The sequence below is a fragment of the Pinus tabuliformis genome, chromosome Q, assembly GCF_031772625.1.
Source record: "Pinus tabuliformis cultivar Carrire ecotype Pingquan chromosome Q, CPIR1, whole genome shotgun sequence".
Classification (NCBI taxonomy): Eukaryota; Viridiplantae; Streptophyta; class Pinopsida; order Pinales; family Pinaceae; genus Pinus; species Pinus tabuliformis.
Window position 1 is genome coordinate 617020871 of NC_142296.1, and position 24438 is coordinate 617045308.

The window sequence follows — 24438 nt, forward strand, 5'->3', positions numbered from 1 at the left end:
TACTGCTTCGGGTGAGACTTCGGTCTGCACTCCGCGGGCTGATGCCGAAAGGGCCAGTAGTGTAGGGATTTGTTTGGCTAACTAACGTTGAACCTAGGTCAGGCCCCACAAAGCCAACATGTTTCTCGATGGTTCCATCTGCTGCTTGCTTCACCTTGTAGATCCACCTGGTGTTGTTGGGAAAAGTATCCATTCAGAACACCCCTATCCCACTCTAAGGTGTGACAGTGCCTTAGCAACAAACAAGGAAAACTACTTGAGTATTCTTCTTTATGAAATGTAAACGAAGATGAAGGGTTAACTAACCTGTGTCTTGCGCTAGTTTGTTGATCCAATCGCTCCTCTCTTCAATAGCTCCCAGCTCCCTGCTCCCTTACCGGCCCAGCTTCACCAAATTCCTGCAAGATCACAGAAGAGAGAAACTACACGAAGATATAGATTTACATTCATAAAAAGCTTAGGATCAGATTAAGCTAAACATGCAAATATAACAAAACATCATTGATACACAGCATGTAGGAGAAACTCAAATAATTTTATTGATATGATAAGAAAGTCCAAGAGGAGATACAACCAAGTGAGTCCCGATCCAGCATCTACCTCCCAGCAAAGGAATCCCTTCCTCACCTCCAACAAAGCATAAATCACCCAATGCACTAATCTCAATCTCAAACCAACAGCAATTCTCTGCAAAGTACAAAATTCCAGCCTCTGGATCTCTGGGATGAGGGATCCATATATATATGTAAGCAGAGAGGATGAGTCAGCTTATGTTTTGACTTATGGCCTCTCTCTGTCAGTTCTTGCTTCCACTTGGAGACTGAGAGCCTCTTACTCATCACTGGTCGAATTCAGTGAGGCAAGTGTCATTGGAGAAGATTCTGGAAGCTTCCATTGTCTCTCCACCTCGTTGAATGACTCTGCCACTTGTCATTTCCCGCTCAACGCACCTGGGTAGTGCATTCAAGTGCGTTGCAACGTACCTAGCCAGTGTATTTGGGTGCTTTGCAACGCAGGCAGCTAGTGGAGCTTCTGAATTGATCCTGATTTGACTAGTTTTGAGCAGTTTCTGGTGGAGAACTTCTGGGAGAAGCTGTCATTGGTTCACCTTGTTCCTTTAGGGGTAGGAACAACACTTTTAGGGACTTTGGATCCCTTGGATTATGGACATTTCATGCTTATAGCTGTAAGGCACAAAAATGTCTATAACAGTTGCCCCCTAAAGTATGAGGCCGTTTATCGGGTGAAATGCTTTATTAGGAGGATCTGAAGTTCTTTCAATGCTGGGAGGAGACCTGTAATAAGATACAATACAATACATTATTTTTCATACTGTTTTCATGATCTAGCTGAGGCAGGCATTCCCATGCTCAGCTTTATAAATTCATTTTTATGTACATAGGACAGACAATCGTCTGATGGTAGACTGATGATTCTGATGAAGTCATCATCCTTTTGGTAGGATGATCATCTGTGCTGCAGTGCTGTACATGTCAATGTCTTTATTTATTTATTTTTCTGAATATATATCGCAGCCCGGATGGATGAAACTAGATCCTGGGTCTTCAATCTCGTCCGATCTTCACTCTAAGTACAAGTCGATCCATGTGAGAAATGTTTTGAAGTCGAACATGGAAAGACATCGCTTGATTACCAGTCAATGATGTAAACTGTTAACAAGCGCGAGAGGAATCACCGATAATGATAATGACCCTCAAGGTACTGCAGTACAATTCACGTGGTGTGAATAAAGGACTTGGCGTCGAACACCACGCAAAATCTTTCGGTCGAAGGTCATTGATGTATACCTGTCGCCGGAAGTGAGAAATTTGCCATTGAGGCATGCAAGCTTCAAAGTACTGAAGGGGGTGTTCCTAGATCAACTTCTTGGATAATGAGCTGATGTCGACAAGAAGCGATCCGTCAAAGGAGGGCCTTAATGTATCCCACATCAATGACACGGAACGGAGCAAATGATTTTGATAGAGGTGAAAACGATCTGATGATATATGGTTCAGGGTGGCGGTCATGAAAGAATGAAGTATAATGTATGGCAGTGGATGGGACATGGGTGACTTCTCTGGATGACTTCTCTTGAACATATCAGCGACACTTATATGATGGATTGGTAGCATTTACCCCAAAGGTGGATGGTATGGCGAGACCATGGTGATGTGACTGGTGAATGAAACAACCCAACCCGACTCAGGCACGGAGTGGAAGTGTCATGTTCAAGAGCGACTTGCTACCAATAAAGGTTCTTTGAGTTTCTTCCCAATTTTTCCCCAGTCATTGCTGACCAGTACCTCTTTATTTTTGTCAAGCTTGAGGAGGATAACATATGCTTGTTCTATAATTTTCCCTTCGGGCAAACCCATCGCTATGTTTTAACGAGCCTAGCGATAGTGAAACTCGTTCTCGTCTAAAGACAAGTTTGTCGCTATTAATCTTTTTAACGAGTCTAACGACAAAAATAACTCAGTCCTTTTCATTTTTAGAGAGTCTGAAAAGGTACGTAAAGTTAACTCTGGAATTCCTTTTTCGTCATCTAATCCCTTAAGTCCGAAAAAGTATAAAACAATACAGAAGGGATGAACTTTCGATAGTTTTAACGAGCCGAACAAAACAAGCGCTTGATATTTTTGTGCAATAATCCCTCAGGTCCAAAAAGATTAAAATCTAGAGGAGGGATAGCTCTTCCTGTCGCTTTAACGAGCTGGAAGGCCAAAACTCGGCAATCTTTTCATATTTTACGAGTCAGATGAAAAGAGCTTAAAGAAGACTCGTCTTTTGAGGAACGAGTGATAAAATGGGTAGCAGCTGATTCCAGGTAAGGGTTGGAATTTTCCAAGCACAGCAGTGTCACAAGGATGGCTAGTGAAATCACTCTTCGCAGCTGTTCCTCAAAATGGGTAAACAATCAAATGGAGGTGAATGATCGGCCAATGGAAAAGTGGAGGTGACGGTGCAAACACAACCAAGGCTTTAATGGCTGATAATGTTACATTCACGGTGGTTATTTACCGGAGGATAGTTCATTTTTTAATGAGCTTAAACGCAGGTGGAAACATTTGCTCGGTGCGGGTTTATTTTTTAACGAGCTTGAACCTTGCGGTAACACTGCTCGATCTTATGTTTATTTTTTAACGAGCATGAAATATGTGCTAAAACTGCTCGATAATCTAGTCATATGATAAGAATGTCTCATGTAAGATGCCATTTTTTATGGAGCTTGCGCCTTACAAAGTTATGCCCCGCATCCTTTCTTTATGCAAGTTCGGAAACGACTAATCCTATGAGTTTAAAGGGTTAGATGTCCTAAAAATTTTAAAAATAAATAGCCGCCCCTTGCTTGCACTCCAAAAGGTTTGCATGCCCCCAGGTATAAAACAGAGTTTCGAGGCCTCCCTCTATTCGAGCTGACAAAACATTCGTTTTATCAGGAAGGGTCACCCTTTATTCGAGCTGACAAAACATTTGTTTTATCAGGAAGGGTACTACCTCTTACAGGCTACCCAAAGATTGTTCTATTTACAGTGTAAACAAAACACTTCTCTGGTGATGTCTACCAAGATAAACAAAGGTGAGTGACAACGAGCGCCACACACATAACTTTGACAAGAGAATCTTATTCTAGAACAACCCCTCTTCCAATCACGGACGGGGTACGAACTAGTCATATTCTCCCGCGGAAACCTACCCTATACCCAAAGTTTTCCTGCCAAAGCAGACCAGGACGCATGCCCCCTGGGTTCCAGTCATATCCTTCTGAATCACTCGCGCTCATCAGGAGGATGGACCGTGGGTTGAGACATTTCTTGCGTGAAGAGACCATTTAGGGATGGTATATGACTATTTGCGATGCGTGATCCGGGAAATGAAAGCTGGTCTACGAGCTTGACCACTCTTCCTTCGTGCGGAAAACACATTACTCTAAAGAGTGAGGAGACGATGGCTCCCATGCAATAAATATAGTCTCGTCCAAGGAGTAGGTTATAATCCAAGGGTCCTTGAACGACCATCACGTTCATTTGAACAGTCTTCCCTTTCAATGTAATGGGCAGATTGGGGAGGATCCTTAAAGGTCGACTGGTTCCTTTATCAAAGCCTGTCAGATTTCTCATTTCAGACAAAAGCGATGGCGAACCAAGCGCTTTCCAAGCAGTAGAGGAAAGGATACTCACAGAAGCCCCCTCATCTATGATGGTACCAGCCATGACCATTCTATATATTTGGACGATAATTCTGAATGGTATGCTTACTGGTAAACGGGGTCTGTCTAGTTGATTCCAGTCGAAGGAGACAACTAGGTTGCTTGGAGGTGGGACCGAGTAGACGGCCGGGTACGGCTCTGACGAACTTCCTTCCTGCGATAAAGGAATGGGTAGGTTGCCCCCGTGTTCGTCGGAGTCTGTGTTGATGAAGAGAATTTGGACGGTGTCATCCTTATTCTCCTCAGTGACTGTATCATTCGAAGATAAAACCTCTGAAGGCAAGACTGGGTCAACTGCCGCCTCGACCTTTTGACTTTCGTCGGGTATGGATTCAGCTGGTTCATCTTCAATGACCGGCGCTTCAGCTGACCACTTGAGCGGGCCAGCTGGATTTTCAACTAACGAAGGACTTGGCAAGAGTTTTTTATATCCAGGAGGAAGTCGTAACGGTGAAACCGAACGATCATCCAAAACTCTTTTAGCTTCGTCTAAGAAGGGACAACGGTGGATGGCATGATTGCCTTCGCACAGTTTACAAGGAGATCTAGCTCTCCCTTTTTGTCCTGGGACTTCACTTTCGCTAGTTGACGGTGTGCATTCAACATGGCTATCAAAGGTTGACGCCACCGGATTGTGCAAACGAGGAGACCAGTCCCTTAGTATCTGAGGGATGCAGGGACAATCTCTGTGACAGTGGTATCCCTTGCAAATGACACATGGCGATTTACGCCTGGTCAGTGCAGTGTGTTGATTTTCGTTAGACGACACTCGTTTGCCCCCAGTCGCTTTTGGCTCCTTCTTCTTCTTCTCTTTCTTCTTCTTTTCCTTCTTCTCCTTAGGAACTTGACTTTTGGCTTTTCCAGCCCCATCAAGCGAAGAGGAAGGAGGAGAGGAAGAATTAGAGGAAGTGGAAGGGTTGTGGGTAACTCTGGACTGGTCTAACTGCTGATTCGACTGTTCAGGAATAGTGGTGTTCTGAACGACATTGGTTGAGAAGAGCCAGACCGGCAAGCCAATTGTCAGTCTTGGAAGCGACAATGTGGCCATATGGGGCGCACCAACATCTCCCCAAGAGGAGAAGGGACTAGGATTTCCACCAAGGGGAATTCCTTGGTTGGTAGGCTCCATTTTCTCAACCTAAAGATCAACGCGGGAAAAAGGGTATGAATATTCCGTTTAAAATAAATTTTAACGACGCTTGGACACAACTTGATTTTTCAATTTTAAAGAGTCGAGAAAAAGCAAAAAGTGACTCTAGTCTCCTTCGATTTTTAATGAGCCTGAAGTGACAAATGCTCAGATGGACCTTTTCCGTTAAGGAGTCTGAAAAGGAATGAAAGGGACTGCTCTGGAGTTCTAGGTAGAGGGTGTGCCAAACCAATCGCAAAACCGCAGAATACTTTTTAGGGTACGGGCGGTCAATCTTCCCGAATGTTGTGTTCAGTGCATTGCGATCAGTAGGGCGGCCGACACGGCTTCCTATGGATAAAGGTTTTATGCCTATAGGGGTCTCCCAATATATACTTGACGGTACATGGGAGCACAATCCGTACTGGCACTTATCGTCTCTCAGGAGGAATCACCCAACCATCAGTGAGGCCGACAGTCACCAGGTTTTACGACGCCGGAACACGTCTCTAGCCTAGACCTCTATGTTGTGCGTTAAGTTACAAAGCGTTGTTAAGTTCATTCAATTTATTTTAGGTTGATCTTTCTTAGAAGTTTGCCTTTTTGGATCACCACGAGATGTAGATACAATTCCTAAATGCAGTCTAAAGATGATAAGCAAGCTTTTATCTCTTTTCAACAATGAAAATCCTAGCTACAAGGGGAAAAGAAAGACACAATCTTTTCTCAAAGAGCATAGAGCACACTGTAAATGCACTTTTCCTAAATCAAACCATACAAACTGTCAAAATGCAAATGCACTTGTGCATGTATTTGTTTTCACTTTCTTAATATTGATGCCTAAAAAGAAAGCTGTTGTACAAATTTGAATTTGATTTCAAGTGAAAACACAAACAAGTTTCTTTTGGAAATCAAAAAGACGATTACGACACTTTATGATTTTGAAGTAAACACTTGTTTCGACACTAGAAATTCACAAATTCAAACCAAAAGACAAAAGTAAAAGCGCAATCAACTGTCAACAGCAAACAAACTTTCTCCTAAGATCAAAACGACACTTACGACAGGTCTAGATCTAAGGGCGACAGTATGACTAGTTTACTTTTGTAATGGGAAACTGCAAATGATGTAACAAATACACAAAAACAAATACAGTTTCTTTTATACAACTGAGGCGGAATTAAGGCAAAGAAAAGGGGTTTTCAGATAGGTACACACACTGATAACAAGCTGCAAAAATCAGAGATAAAACTGAACAAAATGAAGCAAAGAACCACAGCTGCACAGGGCAAAGGCTGATCAGCGCACCTGTTGCACAGAGAAACTGAATTGCAGCACAGGTAGCCCTCTCGGGACTTGCGTTGAAATGCAGAACCTCTTCACAGAGCCTGCGCTGAAGCAGAAATGAGAATTTTCTCTGGGTTCTGGGTCACGATTCGCAGTTTAATCTATGGTTTTTGGCCGGATAAAAGCTATCAGTAAGGTACAATTAGAGGGATGATTTAAAGGAGGACTAAGAGCTATCACAAAGGGCAATTAGAGCATTTGTGGATCAGCTGTTCAGATCATAAATAGGCCCAGTGAATGGACTAGAGTAGCAGATCTCTACTTTGCATTTGTAAATGGCAAATGCAGTTCGATTCGCCACTCCTAAGTTTATGAGAAGAACAACAATAGAAACACAAATAAACTAACTAGATACGATCCCCAGCGGAGTCGCCATTTTGTTGTTGGGAAAAGTATCCATTCAGAACGCCCCTATCCCACTCTAAGGTGTGACAGTGCCTTAGCAACAAACAAGGAAAACTACTTGAGTATTCTTCTTTATGAAATGTAAACGAAGAGGAAGGGTTAACTAACCTGTGTCTTGCGCTAGTTTGTTGATCCAATCGCTCCTCTCTTCAATAGCTCCCAGCTCCCTGCTCCCTTATCGGCCCAGCTTCACCAAATTCCTGCAAGATCACAGAAGAGAGAAACTACACGAAGATATAGATTTACATTCATAAAAAGCTTAGGATCAGATTAAGCTAAACATGCAAATATAACAAAACATCATTGATACACAGCATGTAGGAGAAACTCAAATAATTTTATTGATATGATAAGAAATTCCAAGAGGAGATACAACCAAGTGAGTCCTGATCCAGCATCTACCTCCCAGCAAAGGAATCCCTTCCTCACCTCCAACAAAGCATAAATCACCCAATGCACTAATCTCAATCTCAAACCAACAGCAATTCTCTGCAAAGTACAAAATTCCAGCCTCTGGATCTCTGGGATGAGGGATCCATATATAGATGTAAGCAGAGAGGATGAGTCAGCTTATGTTTTGACTTGTGGCCTCTCTTTGTCAGTTCTTGCTTCCACTTGGAGACTGAGAGCCTCTTACTCATCACTGGTCGAATTCAGTGAGGCAAGTGTCATTGGAGAAGATTTTGGAAGCTTCCATTGTCTCTCCACCTCGTTGAATGACTCTGCAACTTGTCATTTCCCGCTCAACGCACCTGGGTAGTGCATTCAAGTGCGTTGCAACGCACCTAGCCAGTGTATTTGGGTGCTTTGCAACGCAGGCAGCTAGTGGAGCTTCTGAATTGATCCTGATTTGACTAGTTTTGAGCAGTTTCTGGTGGAGAACTTCTGGGAGAAGCTGTCATTGGTTGACCTTGTTCCTTTAGGGGCAGGAACAACACTTTTAGGAACTTTGGATCCCTTGGATTATGGACATTTCATGCTTATAGCTGTAAGGCACAAAAATGTCTATAACACCTGGAACCTACCACTGATTTATTCTTTGCCCTTGGGAGAACTTCACAAACAGTGTTTCTGAATATGGAATCATATTCCTCTGCCATGGAATTAACCCATACTGGTTTCTGCACTGCTTCCTCGAATGAGGATGGTTCTATCTCAACTAGCTCACTCATAAGAACCATGTACCTAGTGTACCGATCTGGTGACCTCCTCTGTCTACGCTATGATGTGGGTGCTCCCACATTCTCTCTAGCATCATGCAATAATTTTTCTGCTTCCTTGGTGCGCTTCCTTCCATATATGGATGTCTATGCATGAGTGGGTACTTCCACTCTTTGCTCCTATGTTTGTGGATAATCCATATCATCCTGAGGTTCTTCCTTTGGAGCCAAAAGCTCCTCATTTGCATGTAACTAAAGCTCCCTCTCAAGGGAACATCTCATGGCCTTCTCTTCATCGAACTTCACATATTTACGAACAATTGTCATCGTGTGAGATGGAAGGTAACCTGATAGTTGTGAGGTGTATCAGTGTACCCCATAAATATGCCCAACTTAGTTGTCGACTCTAGCTTTTTCCTTGCATCCTTGGAAACATGACAGTAAATTGGTGAACCAAAGATCACGAAGTGTGACACATCTGGTTTCTTCCCTGAAAAATATTTTTCTAGTGTACTCATCTCAAGAATCCGATGAGGACTCTTTTTATGCACATATACAATTGTGTTGCATGCTTCAACCCACAAGTGCAACGGTAGGCCTTGATATAACATCGCTTATGCAACTCCCACAATACTTTTGTTCTTCCTCTCAGCCACCCCATTCTGTTGTGGGTCATGGGGTGTTATCAACTCCCGTCGAATGCCTTCTGATGCACAAAAGTGTTGGAACTCATTCGACACATATTCACCACGGTTATCGCTCCTGAGAGCCTTCACTTTCCTACCAGTGTATTTCTCAACAAGTGCTTTAAATTCACAAAAATTGGAGAATGTTTGGTCTTTCTTCTGCATGAAGAAAATGCAACACTTACGTGAGATGTAACAGCCCTGGTGAAAATTCCATGTAATAAAAGTTAATAAAGGCAAAATAAGACCACAGTTAAAGGACACTTATTCCAAGTTGAATGTTGGGCAAAGATATCCTAGTGGGCATCACTAGATGTGTTTTTTGGCTAAGGAAAATTGGCAAAGGCTAAGGCAAAGGCATTTTTGGCACATTTATTTATGAAAATAAAGGAAATTAGGAGAAAATTAAGGTGAAAGGTCATAGGTTGCATGTGAGGAGGAAAATGAAGAAAATAGAGGCCTCATTAATTCTTCTGAGGATCAGTTGGTAACATTTTATCAGTTCACGTTTGGAGCTCTCTCATTATTCTCTCTCTCTCGCTCTCTCACTCTTGGTCACTTAGAGTTTTCTTGGAGCACTCTAGTTTTGGAGCAAGGAAGGAAAAGCAAGCAAAGGGAAAGGAAGGAAAGCAAGTATCAAGGAAGGAAAAGTAGGATCAAGCAAATTCAGTAGGAATACTTGCAGGTAACCTTTTGCATGTGTGATTTCCTAATTGGTTTGGACATGCATGGATTTGCATGTTGGTATATGGTTCTCTTGTTTTCGGTGGCATGGTCTTGCCGGGTTATGATAGTGGTTTTCAACCTAGCCTTTCCTTTTTCTAGATGTCATGTTATGTTGGGATGTTTATCTCGGTTTTGAGCTTGGGTTTTGCTGGATGGATTCCGGAATCCGGGTGGAGGTGGTCTTAAGGTTCATTCCCAAAGGCCTAGGAATCCCATAACCAGTTTGGCGGGATACACAGTAAAGCTTGAGGGAGGAGTCTCGGTTTAGGGCCTAGTGATTTGGGTTGGAATTGTGGTAAAGCCTGAGAGACTAGTCTCAGTTTAGGGCCTAGTGATTTGGGATTGGATTGCGTAAATCCTGAGAGACAAGGAGACAATAAATTCTTCAAGGATAGTGATGGATTCTGGATGGCATTCCAAGTTCGATTCGAATGTGATCGGAGCACCGGTTTTGGTGTGATCATGATTTGATGGGGGTAGAGGTGGTTTAACCTCTGGATTCCCTTGGTTGTTCATGAATTGGTTGTTATATGATATCCCACATTCATGCTTGGAATATGGCATGGGGGTGACTAGCTGAAAGAGAGATTTGGTTCAGCCATGTCTATGGTCGGGTGGTACGGTGAAGTCCCGAACCTGGTCGAATTTTCCTATGATTAATAAAAGCTAAGTTTAATTACTTTTGCAGTGGTTTATACGCGGATTTAATGGTTGTCGTATCTATGATATTTATATGGTTTTATGCTAGTTATATGACTGGTTCATGTCATGGTTATTTCATGTATTTACCTGTCATTATTAAATGGATGGATGCAAGACCTAATTGATGTTATAATAGTTCAATGGAGAAGGTGGTGATCCTTCTAGTTATGTTTCATAAGCGCTTTCAGTCATTTATTCTCTACCTTGTATCCTAGATCTGTAGATTGCATTGATGCCAAGTGTTTGACATAATGTCAGTCCTGGTTGGGGATGCTCAGGCCTAGTCTTGAGGTTGATTTTTTATTTCATTATATTGTCATAATGTCTTTGATGTATTCTGAAGGTTATAACAAGTTCTGGGCGAAGGTTGGGTTCTGGGCTAGAAAAGTGGCTCAAATCCCAAGGACGATGGCACAGGTCTGCTGAAAAGAGTCCAGGGATGATGGCACAGGTCTGCTAAAAAGAGTCCAGGGGCGCTTGAACATAGGCTTGTGAGAGTGACTTTGGCTTCTGGACGTTGTCTTGCCTATAGCATGAGAGCAACCATTTGTTAAAAGGCTTAAATCAATAGTTGGACTTAGGGACAGGATGTTTGAGTGGATGACATGTATCCTGAGGGTGTTGTTGTTGATGTGGATGGGTTTGTTTGATATAATCCGTCGGTTCCGTTTCCTTAAGGTCACAAAGGAAGTTGAATCCCTTATAGTGACCTCTCTCGTCGCATGTTTACCCCGGCTGGTTGGTTGCTTGGTTGGACCTAGGAGAAGGGGGTGTTACAGATTGGTATCAAAAGGGGGTTACGCTCTCCTTGGGTGAAGGTGCTTGGTCATGCATGCATTTTAGTTGCATGTGTGTATCTCACGCTTGCATTCCATGTGCGTGTTGCATTGCATCATGTTGACAATGATTGTAGTAAGGTTGTCATGAAGAACTTGATGTGATTTTGTGGAATGCATCGTTAGAAGTGTATTACTGGTTGCATATGGTTATATGATTATATGAAACTTGATTACATCCTTATATATCAGGTGCTTTCTTGAATGTTTTGATTACATGTATTAGTCTTTGTAGGTTGGTTAAAAGAACTGATTGCTTTTGCTCGACTACATGTGTTTATGCATATGTGTAGTTGATTAGGCATTGCTTATGCATGTTGATAGTTGCATGTGGGAATATGTACAATAGAGTAATGATTGTTGTCATGCATGAGGTCATAGCATGCATTGGTGATATGGCCTTGCATTGATGACTGGACCCTAGCTAGAATGATGTTTATGTGTTGATACACTTATTCAATATATGTCTATATGTTGTTATGTTTATGTTACACATGTATCACGTTGATTTGATGATCTTGTAGACAAGGTATCCTCCCCAAATTATGCTAAGGTACGTTGGTTTATTGTGATTTAGTTTAGCTGACATAGTATGCTTTGCAGGAAAGAGATCATATGGCTAGAAAGGTGGTAGACTACATAGAATCTCCCTATGAATCATATGTGCAACATGGTGTGGGGCACTCTTCTAACTTGGCAGACACATTGATAATCCTAAAGGAATAAATAAGGAGTTGCAAAGCATATAATGAAAAAATCATGTAGACACAAGAGAAACAAGCAGAGGTGAATGCGGTACTACTTCAGAGTTTGTCAAAATTGCAGCAACAGGGACCACTTCAGATGAGCCACAGACATGAGGACAAAACTAATGGGGCATATGGCAGTAGGTCTCCTAGTAGACACAAGTCGGATAGATCTGACATGATCAGAGATGGAAGGCTATTGGACACTTCGGATAGGAGAGGTGATAGACACAGGTATTATTCCAACTCTGGCTCTGATAGGCATCATGATCGTCATCGTTATCATCCTTACAGGAGGAGTGATATGGGATACTTTCCAGATGAGTTTAAGAAAGTAAAGACACCTACCTTTGATGGAGAAACTAAGAAATCAGAGGATGTTGAGGCATGGTTGCTTGGTATGAAGAAATTTTTCTCATTGCATGATTATTCAGAAAACGTGAAAGCAAAGATAGCCACTTTCAGTCTCAAAGGTAAATCAAACATTTCATGGGAAGACATGAAGAATGTCAAAGGTATACATGAGGAGTATTTGACTCGGCATGCATTTGAAAGGCTCTTCAAGAATAAGTACTTGTATAAGAGATACTATGATGGCAGGGATAAGGAGTTTTATGAGTTGTGGATGGGTTCCATAACAAATGATGAATATACTAGCGGATTTTTGGAGTTGTTGAGATATGTGCCTTACCTCAAGAAGGAGAAGGCTAGGATTCATAGATTTATCAATGGACTCCTAGTTGCATATAGAGACCAGATTGAGTTCGATGAGCCTAGATCATTGGAGGAGGCCATCCAAAAATTGAAACATTGTTATGAGCAGTCGAAGTGCAAACTTGAGCCTAAGCATGACTTGAAAATAAATGAGAAAGCTAAAGGAAAATGGCCACCAAAGAGAGGAAGACCTCAAGGGGAAAGTGAGAAAGAAAACACAGTTCCTTAAAGAGGTTCAATGCAACTGAGAAGGGACATGGAGAGCAGCAGGCTAGAGGCGGTGGTAGGGAACCATTACAATGTTGGATATGTGGTAAGGATCATTGTAAGATGGATTGTCTATAGTATCAGAGTGGTGGTAGAACCCAGATCTACAGTGCTCAGGAGGCGCATATAGTTGATGATGTTGGTCATAGATTCCTCGAATATATGCAGTTGTGGACAACAAGAAGTGTTATAGACATTTTTGGGCACTGCAACCCAAGCATGAAATGTCCATAAGCCAAGGGCTCCTAAGTCCCTAAAAGTGTTGTTCTAACCCCTAAAGGAACAAGGTCAACTGATTACAGCTTCTCCCAGAAGTTCTCCATGAAAAATTGCTCAAAACTAGTCAAAACAGGATCATTTCAGCTGCTCCATAGGCAAAGTGCGTTGCATCTCACCTAATTACACTCTGTGGGTGTGTTGCATTTCAAAAAGCCCTTCTATGGGGTGCGATGGGCAAGAAGTGACAAATGGCAATGTCAATCCGCGAGGTGGAGAGGCATGGAATCTTCCATAAACTTCTCCTGTGACACTTGCCTCTCTAAATTCGACCAAGGATGAGTAAGAGATCATCAATCTCCAAGTGGAAATAAGAACTATCAGAGGGAAGACACTAATCAAATCACAAGCTGACTCATATCCCTTACAAATATCTATATATGGATCCCTCATCCCAGAGATCCAGAGGCTGGCATTTTGCATCTTGTAAGGAATTGTTGTTGGTTTCTTGAGACAACATCATAGTGTTGGGAGATCTAAGCTTTGTATGAGGTGAAGAAGGGATTACTTGCTGAGAGGATGATGCTAGGTCAGAACAACTGGTTGTAACTCCCTTGGCTCTTTCTTGATTATCAATAAAAGCTATTCAAGTTTTCCTCCATACTCTTATGTCATTTATGTTTTATGCATTTGTATGGTCAATTTACATCTGATCCTAGATTGTTTATGATTATAGATCCATGTTCTTGTATAGTGTTATGCTACTGCGATCCTACAGGTACTCTGTGAAGCTGGGCATACAAGGGAGCAAGTAGCGAAAGACTATCAAGAGAGAGAGGAATCGAACTAGGAGATTAGCGCAAGACAGAGGTTGGTCTTCTTTGTTCTTCTCTCATCTATATTTCATAAAGGAAAAACGAAAGTAGCTTTACTTTGTTTGTTTTCAAGGTAGCTACCACACCTTAGTGGGATAAGAAATTCTGTGTAGACACTTTTCCCTGTAACAAAATGGCGACTCCACTGGGGACGAATTAGGTTGTTTGTTTATCTTCCTTGTTGTTTATTTTATAAACTTACAGACGGAGCCTGAAGTCAAGCCAGGTAGCTTTCGAACTGCATTTGCTATGCAAATGCAAAGTAGATAAATGTCGCTTTAGTCAATCTCCATGATTTGTTTATGACTTAAACAACTGATTCACAAACTCTCTAATTGCCCTCATGGTAGCTCTTAGAACCTCCTTAGATCTACCCCTGATTGTTGCATTACTGATTACCATTTGCTCAACCAAAACCCATGAACTGAACTGCAAACTGTGACCCGGAACCCAAGCAAAGTCTCGTCTCTGGCCCAACGCAGGTTCTGTTCTGTGAATCTGAAATTCAGCGCACTTCCCGAGTGTAGTAGGTGCGCTGCATTTCAAGTTCACTGTGTTACAAGTGCGCTGATCAGACTAGGCATTGTTCAGTTTTGGTTTCTGTGATTCATTCTTTTCAGTTCTATTCATGAATTTTGCTACCTGTAATCAGTATATCTCTGTTTGAAACCCCTTTTCCTTGCTGTTATTCCGCCTCCATTGTGCAAAAGAACTGTAAATGTTTTTGTGTATTTGTTGAGTCATTTTCAGTTCTCCTTTGCAAAAAGTAACGTAATTGTACTGTCGTCCCTTGATTTGAAAGTGTCGCAAGTGTTGTTTTCAGTCATAGGGAAGAGTTTGCTTGCTATTGATAGTCGATTACCCTGTTACTATTGTATTTGGTCTGAATTTGTAGTTTTTCTAGTGTCGAAAGCAAGTATTCATTTCCAAATCGTAAAGTTTTGTGATTGTCTCCATTTTTTATTTTGAAAAGAAAACTTGTTAGTAATTGTCGCTTGAAAAGTAATTCAGATTTGCGCATTAGCTTTCTTTTTACCATTCACATACTAAGAAAGCCGAAAACAAATACATGCATGTGCATTTGCATCTAGACTGTTTGATTGGTTTGATTTAGGACAGTGCATTTAGTGTGTGCTCTTTGCTCTTTGTGAAAGAATATTGTCTCTCTTTCCTTAGTAGCTAGGATTTTCATTACACAAAGAAGATAAAAGACTGTTTATCATCTTAGATTGCATTTTCGGAATTGTACATCTACATCTCGCGGTGAACCTGAAAGGCAAATTTCTTAAGCAAGATCAACTATAAAATAAATTTAATGAATCTAACAACGCTTTGGAACCTAACGCACAACATCTATAAGTCTAGGCTAGAGACGTATTCCGGCGTCGTAAAGCCTGGTAACTGTTGTTCTCACTGATGGTTGGGTGATTCCTCCACTTTGAGACGATAAGTTCTAGTACGGACTTGTGCTCCCATGTACCGTCGAGTATATTTTGGGAGACCACAATAGGCTTAATCCTTTATCCATAGGAAGCCGTGTCTGCCGCCCTATCGATCGCAATGCACTGAACACAACATTCAAGAAGATTGACTGCCATACCGTAAAAAGTATTCTGCAGTTTTGCGATTGGTTTGGTAATCCCTCTACCTAGATTTCCATAGCAGTCCCTTTCATTCCTTTTCAGACTCCTTAACGGAAAAGGTCCATCTGAGCACTTGTCACTTCAGGCTCATTAAAAATCGAAGGCGACTAGAGTCATCTTTTGTTTTTTCTCAACTCTTAAAAATTGAAAAAACAAGTTGTGTCAAAGCGTCTAAAATTCATCTAATTCGGAAACATACTTCCCCTTGATTTTTAGTTGATCGAGTAATCCGCAATCGTGGAAGAAAGTCAATTGAAACCCCGTCGTTCGCGGAGGCTTACGAGTCAACCGTCTTTGTCTCCGGAATCGAAGCTATTACAGACAAAGCGAACTCGTTTAACCGGTTCCAAATCTCCTGGTAAAGTTAGAACAAGTGTTCCAACAACATCAGAGACTCCGGTTACTCCAAACATTTCTGGTATCCCTGCCTTTACAGAAGAAGTTCAGTAGCCACCGAAGGATAGTAGTACTGATCCTAGTCTGAGGGTAAACACTTGTATCACTGAACCAGTTCCATCTACGACCGGTTCGAAGAGTTTTGTTCCCCAAATATCTGTCGCTGCAAATTCCATACCTTCTTCGGCACCAGAAATATTCTACGGACCTGACGGTCTACCCCTTCCACCTGGTCTGATTGCTATAGAAGAGATTGTGGAGGATCCTCCATCTAGTACTCCATCGCAATTTGGAGTCGGGATCACTCTGTATCCTTCTTCATCAGAAATTAGTCTACCGCCAGCGGAAGCTCCTGTAGAATCGCTAGGTAATCTTTTGGATAGACTAGAAATGTCTGAACAACCGTCAACATCTAGGACTGTGTCGTCTGACACAGCGACGGCAGAACTTCCTACTATCACTCCAACAATGTTCGTCGGTATACCATCTGTCCCAACTAGCTCTCAATCGCTAGAAGGAGCCCACTCAGGGGCTATTTCGACGGTATGGTATGTTCCTGTTTGTTCATCCGGAATAATATCCAAAAACTCTTATGTTGAGTCTCAACAAATTGATCCATTTGGAGGTCAATTTGGGCAGTCCAGCCCTCAAGGGCAAACCATTCCCTTAAGTACCGGATTACCGCCGTATGGGGGGAAGTATACCCTTTCATTGTCCCCTCCGGGAGGACATCCATACGGGAGTTCACAACAAAATTCGAGGACATCGAATTGGCATGATTCCATCATGGTTGTGGTTGACAGGTTGATCAAGGTATCTCACTTCAATCCAGTGAAGAATACTTATTCAACTAGTGAGGTAGCACATGTCTTCATCAGTGCGATAGTGAGGTTGCACGATATTCCGAAGAATATTGTGTCAGACATAGATGCTAATTTCACTTCCAGGTTTTGGAAGGAGTTATTTGCAGGTTTTGGTACAGATTTGGCCTTCTGTACAACTTATCATCCACACACAAATGGACAGACAAAGAGGATCAATAGGATCCTGGAGGATATGTTGAGGATGTATGTCATGCATCATCGGTGAAAGTGGGAGGAGTATCTTCCATTGGTTGAGTTTTCTTACAAAAATGGTTGTCAAGAGTCACTGAGGATGAGTCTGTTTGAGAAACTTTATGGGAGGAGTTGTAATAATCCCATCATCGGGAGTGATCCATTGAACAGGGTACTTATTGAACCAAACATGTTTGTAGAAATGCAGGTTATCAAGTAGAATCTAAAGGCAACACAAGACAGGCAGAAGAGTTATACATACCAACACATGGCATTTAAGGAGTTTCAAGTTGGGGAGCATGTGCATTTGTGCATCAAGCCTAAGAAGGGCTCCTTGAGGATTGGATCATGTGCTAAGTTGGCACCTCGATATTGCAAGCCTTGAGAGAATTGGACTAATAGCCTATAGACTTGCACTACCTCTGACAGTGAAAGTCCACGATGTTTTCCATGTTTTATTGCTTAAAAAATATGTAAAAGATGTTGATCATGTTATTGATTAGTCTATTTTGCAGGTGGAGCCGGAAGGAGAATTCTAGTTGGAACCCCAGTGCATATTACGGCGAAAACAACTCATGCTCCGGAACCGAGCAATGGAGCAAGTCAAAGTGCAGTGGAATCACTTCGGACCCGATGAACCTACATGGGAGATGGTATATCAAATGCAAGCTATATATCCTTCATTATTTTCCAGTGAAGGCAAATGATTTTTTGATATATGTACATAGTTATGTATGGTTTTTATTGTAAATACTACAATGAGTTGTGTTATAAAGCTCCAATAAGCAGTATGATTGTTATGTTGTCATGTTTGTCATGATGGTTTTGCTTTTGAGCAGGTTGTTCATTGTAAATACTGCAACGAGCTGGGTTATAAAGCCCCATGGGCAATATGTTTTGGTTTTTCAGCGGTTTTAATAGTCATAGGTGTCATTGAACACCGAGGAAGGTGTTCCCCTAAGGGGGAGGGGTCTATAATAGCCTCAGGTTAAAATTTCATGTAATAAAGTTAATAAAGGCAAAATAAGACCAAAGTCATAAGATACGTATTCCAAGTTTAATATTGGGCAAAGTACCCTAGTGGGAATTACTTGTTGTTTATTATGGCTAAAGGGAAATTGGAAAAGGCATTCGCAAAGGCTTTGAAAAGGCAAAAAGGCATTATTGTTATTTTATTTATGAAAATAAAGGAAATAGGAGAAAAGGGGGGTGAAAGGTCACAAGTTGCATATCAGGAGGAAATTGAAGGAAAATAGAGGGAAAATGAAGAAACTAGAGGAATTAATAATAAAAATACATCAGAGCATCAATTTGGGTCTTTTGTTAGTTTAGTTTTGGAATTAGTCTCAGAGAAGAGAAGAGCACCAAGAGGAGAAGGAATGCAAGCAAGCAAAGGAAGAACAAGGAAGGACAAGGAAAGCAAGGATCAAGCAAAGAAAGGTTGGATCAAGCGGCTTTAGCGGGAATACTTGCAGGTAGCAAGTTGCATGTATGATTTCCTAGATGGTTTTGTCTTGCATGGTATATGCATGTGTGTATTTTGTTCATTTGTTGTCATTAGCATGGGTTTTATCAGGTTTCAACATTGGTTTTAGCCTTGCCTTGCCATTTCTGAATAGCCATGGCGTGATAGGATTCATTCTTGGTTGAGATTTGGATTTTAGGAATATTTTTGGATCTGGGTGAGGTGGTCTCGAGAAAATCCCAAGGTTTTGGGGTGGATATGGTTTTCTTTGGGAAGCCCTCAATAGGTGGGTGGAGACAGGAAAATTCCTTAAGGGATCGTGAAGGAATTCCGAGGCATCCAAGCTCAGTTTGGTTTTGTGATCTCGGGACTGGTTTAGGTGAGATCATGACAATGTGAGGGAGGAGGTGGTTAACCTATAGATTCCATTGGTTGTTTATAGATTTTTTATCCCATGAGATCCCACATTAATGCTTGGAATATGGCACAGGAGGTGAATGGTTGAAATAAAGATTTGGTTTAACCCAAACTATAGTCGGGCGGTACGTGGAAGTCCCTGACTTAGTTGGATTTTTCATATGGTTAATAAGATCTAAGTTCCTCTTCTATTTATGAGTAAATATACTTGTTATTATGTGTCTTTAATGGTTGTTCTATCATTGTTGATTATCTGGTTATATGTTGGTTATAAGCGTAGTTTTATGACATATTTAAGTATGGCTCTTATCACCTTTTAATTGATGAATGACTGGTTAATGAATGCATGACCTAATTGGTATCATGGTAGTGATTGTGAGAGGGCATTAGTCTTTCTTGGTAAACCTCAGATAATTTTTAGATCTCTATGTTTATATATGCATTCATGACTTGTAGGTTGCATGTTCTCAATGTGTTTGACATTATGACTTTCATGGTTAGACCGCGCTAGGTCAAGTCCTTGAGTGGGTTTTGTGTTAGAGGCTTTGTCTCTCTGTTATTTACAATTTCTTTAAGTTTCATTAAGTTCTGGGCAGAGGTCTAGATCCTGGCCTTTAAAAAGTGCCTTAAATTTTGAGGTCACTAGCATAGGACTATTTGAAAAAGACTACAATCGCTGAGAAGTAGGTATGTTTGAGCGACTGGAGGGTTACAGCCGCTTTAAGGCCTTATCATGGGAGCATCTGGGGGTCTAGTTGTTACAGATCCATTTGGGCACATCAACCCCAACTTACAGATTGATGCTATTAGGGTCCATCAACCCCTAATGCAGTTGTTACATGCACTAAAGAAGTTAGTCATCAAAATGCCTCACTTCCCAAGAAGTTCCATCACTGAAAACATCCAAAAACTGCCTCTAAGAAGATCAACGCAAGTAGTCCTTCATTAGGGTGCGCTACAATGCAAACCACACACTGACAGGGTGCTATGCAGCGCACTTGGTCCCTCTTTGGCATGCGCTGAGCGAATTTGAGTGAACTTCCGTGAGGGTTTGAAGATTCCTTATCCATTGGAAGCCTCTAGAAGTTTCTCAATGCCACCTACTCCTTTGAGTTCGCATTTGGATGAGGAAGGGAATTAGGAAACATCAATCCCCTATCCCTTCTTCCATGGAACTGATTTCTAAATTTAGAAAGGCATTCATTATCACCATTGATGGCATAACCTCCTTCATTCACCTATAAAAAGATCACTCATCTAAGAGATCAGGGGGCTGTAAATTATTGAATCGTAGGGAGATGCTAGTGATATGAGATTAGAGCTTATTGCAAATATTGTAATAGTGTTGAAGTGTCTTGCTTGTCATGAGGTGAAGAGGATGGGATTGAATTGGAAGAGTGTCACTGGATCGAGCACATATGGGTTGTAATTCTTCCTCTTATCAATAAAGTCTTCGAAACTTTTTCCCTTATGCTTGTGTTATATGTTGATGCTTTCATATGTATATCATGTTCTCGATTCCATGTTATTTATAAACAATAGATCAATATCATTTGATTTGATGGGTTCTTATTTTTGTCTATGTCCAGGTACTTCTCAAGCAACTTAAGTACGGGAAGGAGTAATGGAATTGGTCAACAGAGATAAGGAACAAGCGAAAGCTACAAGTAGGTTCTCTGTTCTCTTATTTTATCTATTGTTTATAGGAAAAGTAGAGATTACTTTGTTTTTTGTTTCTAGACCTACTACTAAGTCTAGAGGGTTAGGCGTTTTTCCAAGAACACTAAATATTCCCAAAACAAATTGGCGACTCCACTGGGAAACAGATTATCCATCTTAGTAGCTTATCAGCCTCTTAAGACATTTCTACATACTGTACTTGTGGTCATTCATTGAATTTCAGTCCTCTTTCATTGAAAATTGAGTCGAAACTGTGTCAAAATTGCCTTCAGAATTGCTCACTGTCATCAGCGCACTGTCTCTAACTGCTGCCTGCGTTGCAATGCACTTCCCGCATAGATACAGAGTGATTCAGCACACTGTCTCTAACTGCTGCCTGCGCTAATCCCTTGAGGTTCAGTTTCCCATCTAGGAACTGAAAGTTTTTGCCAATTTTCTCTTGTTTGAATTAGTTGTTGAATGTCAATGGTCTTTTGTCTCTAAAAACAGTTTTTCATCTCCTTAATTTGGCCCTACTTAGACTGGATTGTTGGATATTTTTTGTGTATTTGTTTTATCATTTTCAATCCATTGTCGAAAGGTAGTTTTGATCGATTGTTTTGTCGATAGAAAAGTGTCGTAAAACCGTCATTTTCTTCGAAAAATGAAGTGTCGTAAAGTCTTCCTTCATATATAATTGATTGATTTGTTTGTGCATTTGATTTGTATTTTCATTTAAAGTGTCGAAAAATTTCATTTCTTTAAAATCGAAAGTGTCATACAGTCTTCTTTTCCCTTTTAAAATAAATTGTCGCAAAATCGTCATTTTTATGAAAAGAGTTTGTTGATCGTTTGTGCATTAGTTTTCCTTTTTGAATCATTCACATAAAGGGAAATTGAAAAGAAATACATGCATTTGCATTGAAAAGAGTTTGTGTGTGCTAAAAGGAATGGTGTAGGGAATTTGCATTTAGATTGTGCTCTTTGCTCTATGATCAAAATAAATCTGATTTCTCTATCCCTAAGTAGTTAGGATTTTCATTGTTAAAACTGAATGGAAAGAATGCTTATCATGATAGTTGCATTCCTAGGAATTTCAGAATACATCACGTGGTGAACTTGAAAGGCAAATTCCTAAGCAAGATCAACTTAAAATGAACATCAATTTATCTAATAACGCATTGGAACTTAACGAAAAACATCTAGAGGTCTAGGCTAGAGACGTGTTCCGGCGTCTTTAAACCTAGTGGCTGTCGTTTTCACTGAGGTTGGGTGATTCCTCCTCTCTAATTCGATAAGTGCTAGTACGGACTTGTGCTCCCTATACCATCGAGTATATGGTGGGAGACCCCAATAGGTTGAAATCCTTTATCCCTAGGAAGCCGAGTCTGCCACCTTACCGATCGCAACACATCGAACACAGCATTCAGGAAGATTGATTGTCGTACATAAATTCCTTGGTCATTTCTCTTTCATTTATCACCAAGGTGTATATTGCAGTTTTGCGATTTTTCTGGTAAACCCTCTTGTCTAGAATCTCCAGAGCAGTCACTTTCATTCCTTTTCGACTCTTTAAAAGTAAAAGGATCATCTGAGCACTTGTCCTTTCAGGCTCATTAAACATCGAAGGCGACTAGAGTCATCTTTTGCTTTTTCTCGACTCTTTAAAAATGAAAAAGCGAAGTTGTGTTCCAGTGTCGTAAAAAATTAATTGACCACAAATAACATCCTCATTCCTTATTTGACTTTAAGTTGATAGAATTAATCAGCAATCGTGGAGGAACATCAACCCAAACCCCGTCGTTCGCGGAGAACAACGAGCCAACCGCCTTTGCCTCCCGAAGCGACACCAATTCGGACAAAGCGGTCTTGTTTAACTAAGTCTAGTACATCAAGAACTCTTAGTTCTTCATCTGGATTACCTGAAACATTTGTTTCAGTAGCTACAGAGACTCCAGTTACTCCAACTATTTCTGGTACATCCGTTCCTAAAGAAGAAGTTTCACAATTACCTGAGGACATTAGCACTGATCCTAGTGAAACAGTAACCAAGGTTATCCAACAACAAGTTGATACTCAACTTGAAATTGTTCAACAAGAAAGTGCTTCTGAACTTGAATCAGTTCAACCAGAAGTTTGTCCAGAATCTATTCCAGTTCAAATAGAAGTTACATCTGAACCTGAAGTTGTTCAGGAACCTCCCTCTGAAACTGTTATTCATTTACCTAAACAACTAGACTTCGAATTTCGACATTCATACGTTGTTGCCCCTCAGACATCAGTAACTGTTGAAACCACACTTTCATCAACATCAGAAATCTTTTACGGACCTGATGGTCAAGTCCTTCCACCAGGTTTGATTGCCATAGAGGAGTAATTAGTCGGAGAGTCCACACCTGGAACCCCGTTTCACTTCGAAAATGGGCTTTATCTTTACCCTACTACCCTTGATTACTTTGCTTCATCTGATCCTGCTTCCTTTAAAGTACTCGTCGAATCTTTAGGACAAATTTTGGGCCAGTTAACTATGGTTGAACAATCGTTAACATCCCAGATTGTATCATTTGATGCAGTTGCAGCAGAATCTTCTGTTGTAACTCCTTTGATGTTTTCTACCACACCTGAGTCGCACTTGTATGGTGAATCATTCGTCCCGATTGGTTACCAATCATTGTCAGGAACCCACTCAAGGGTTGCTTCTGCACCATGGTCATCACCCATGTCCTCAACCGGAATTCTACCTAGTTCTTCTCTAATGGGAACTCAACAGTTTGATCCTGCACATCAGTATCATGCTGGGCAATCTGGTCAACAAAGACCTATATATCCATTAAATATTAGATTGCCACCATATGGAGAGAAATTTGCTTATTCATCGTATCCTCCTTATTCTGGAGGACAACCATATGGTAATTTCCCACAATATTCGAGTCAACCTGGAATTAGAGTTTGTCAATGGCAACCAGCAATGCCAACTCAACCAAGGCTTGTGTATCCAACACAACCAATGAAAACTGTGTCAACTATTCCTACTACACCTGTTGTTACCACTATGCCACAGTCACAAGCTCAAACTGTTGTATCTCAACTGGTACAAACTGATCCTTCTCTCTTGCAACCACAAGTTTCAAGTCAAGAGGTTCAAGTTTCTCAAGTTGTTATACAACAACCACTTGTTTCTGGAGCTCAACAACAACCTTGGGTTAGTATACCTTTATTTGGACTAACCCAGGCTTACACTGGTATAGTTGATTCACAACCTGGTCAACCTTTCATTGCTGGGCAACAATAGTTGGTTCAACAACCGTGGTTGCCACAATTCCAACAACCCCAGTTCCAACCTCAGTTTGGACTTGGTTCACAAGCTCAACCTGGTTTTGGTCAATATCAAGCTTACCAAGGTCCTAGAAAACAAGGCTTTGCAGGTTATGGACAACCACAAATTCAGTCTGGTTATCAACAACCACCTTATACTGGTTTTGTTCAACAACCATACCAAGGTTACCAAATGTAGATGCCCTATGTTGGTATGCAAAGACCTATTGCATAGGCAATTCCATCATATCCTGGGTATGCTCAACTTGACTTGAATCAATAGTTGCCATTCGTAGAAACTTTAGAATTACCAGATTTAAACCGACTCACTAATGATCCAATCGCATATGCACCTTGGTGGCCAGTAATTCCGCATAAGTTACCATCTGATATTCCGAAGTTTAACAGAAATCCTGGAGAAGACCCATCGAATCATGTTATGACCTTTCATTTATGGTGTTCATCC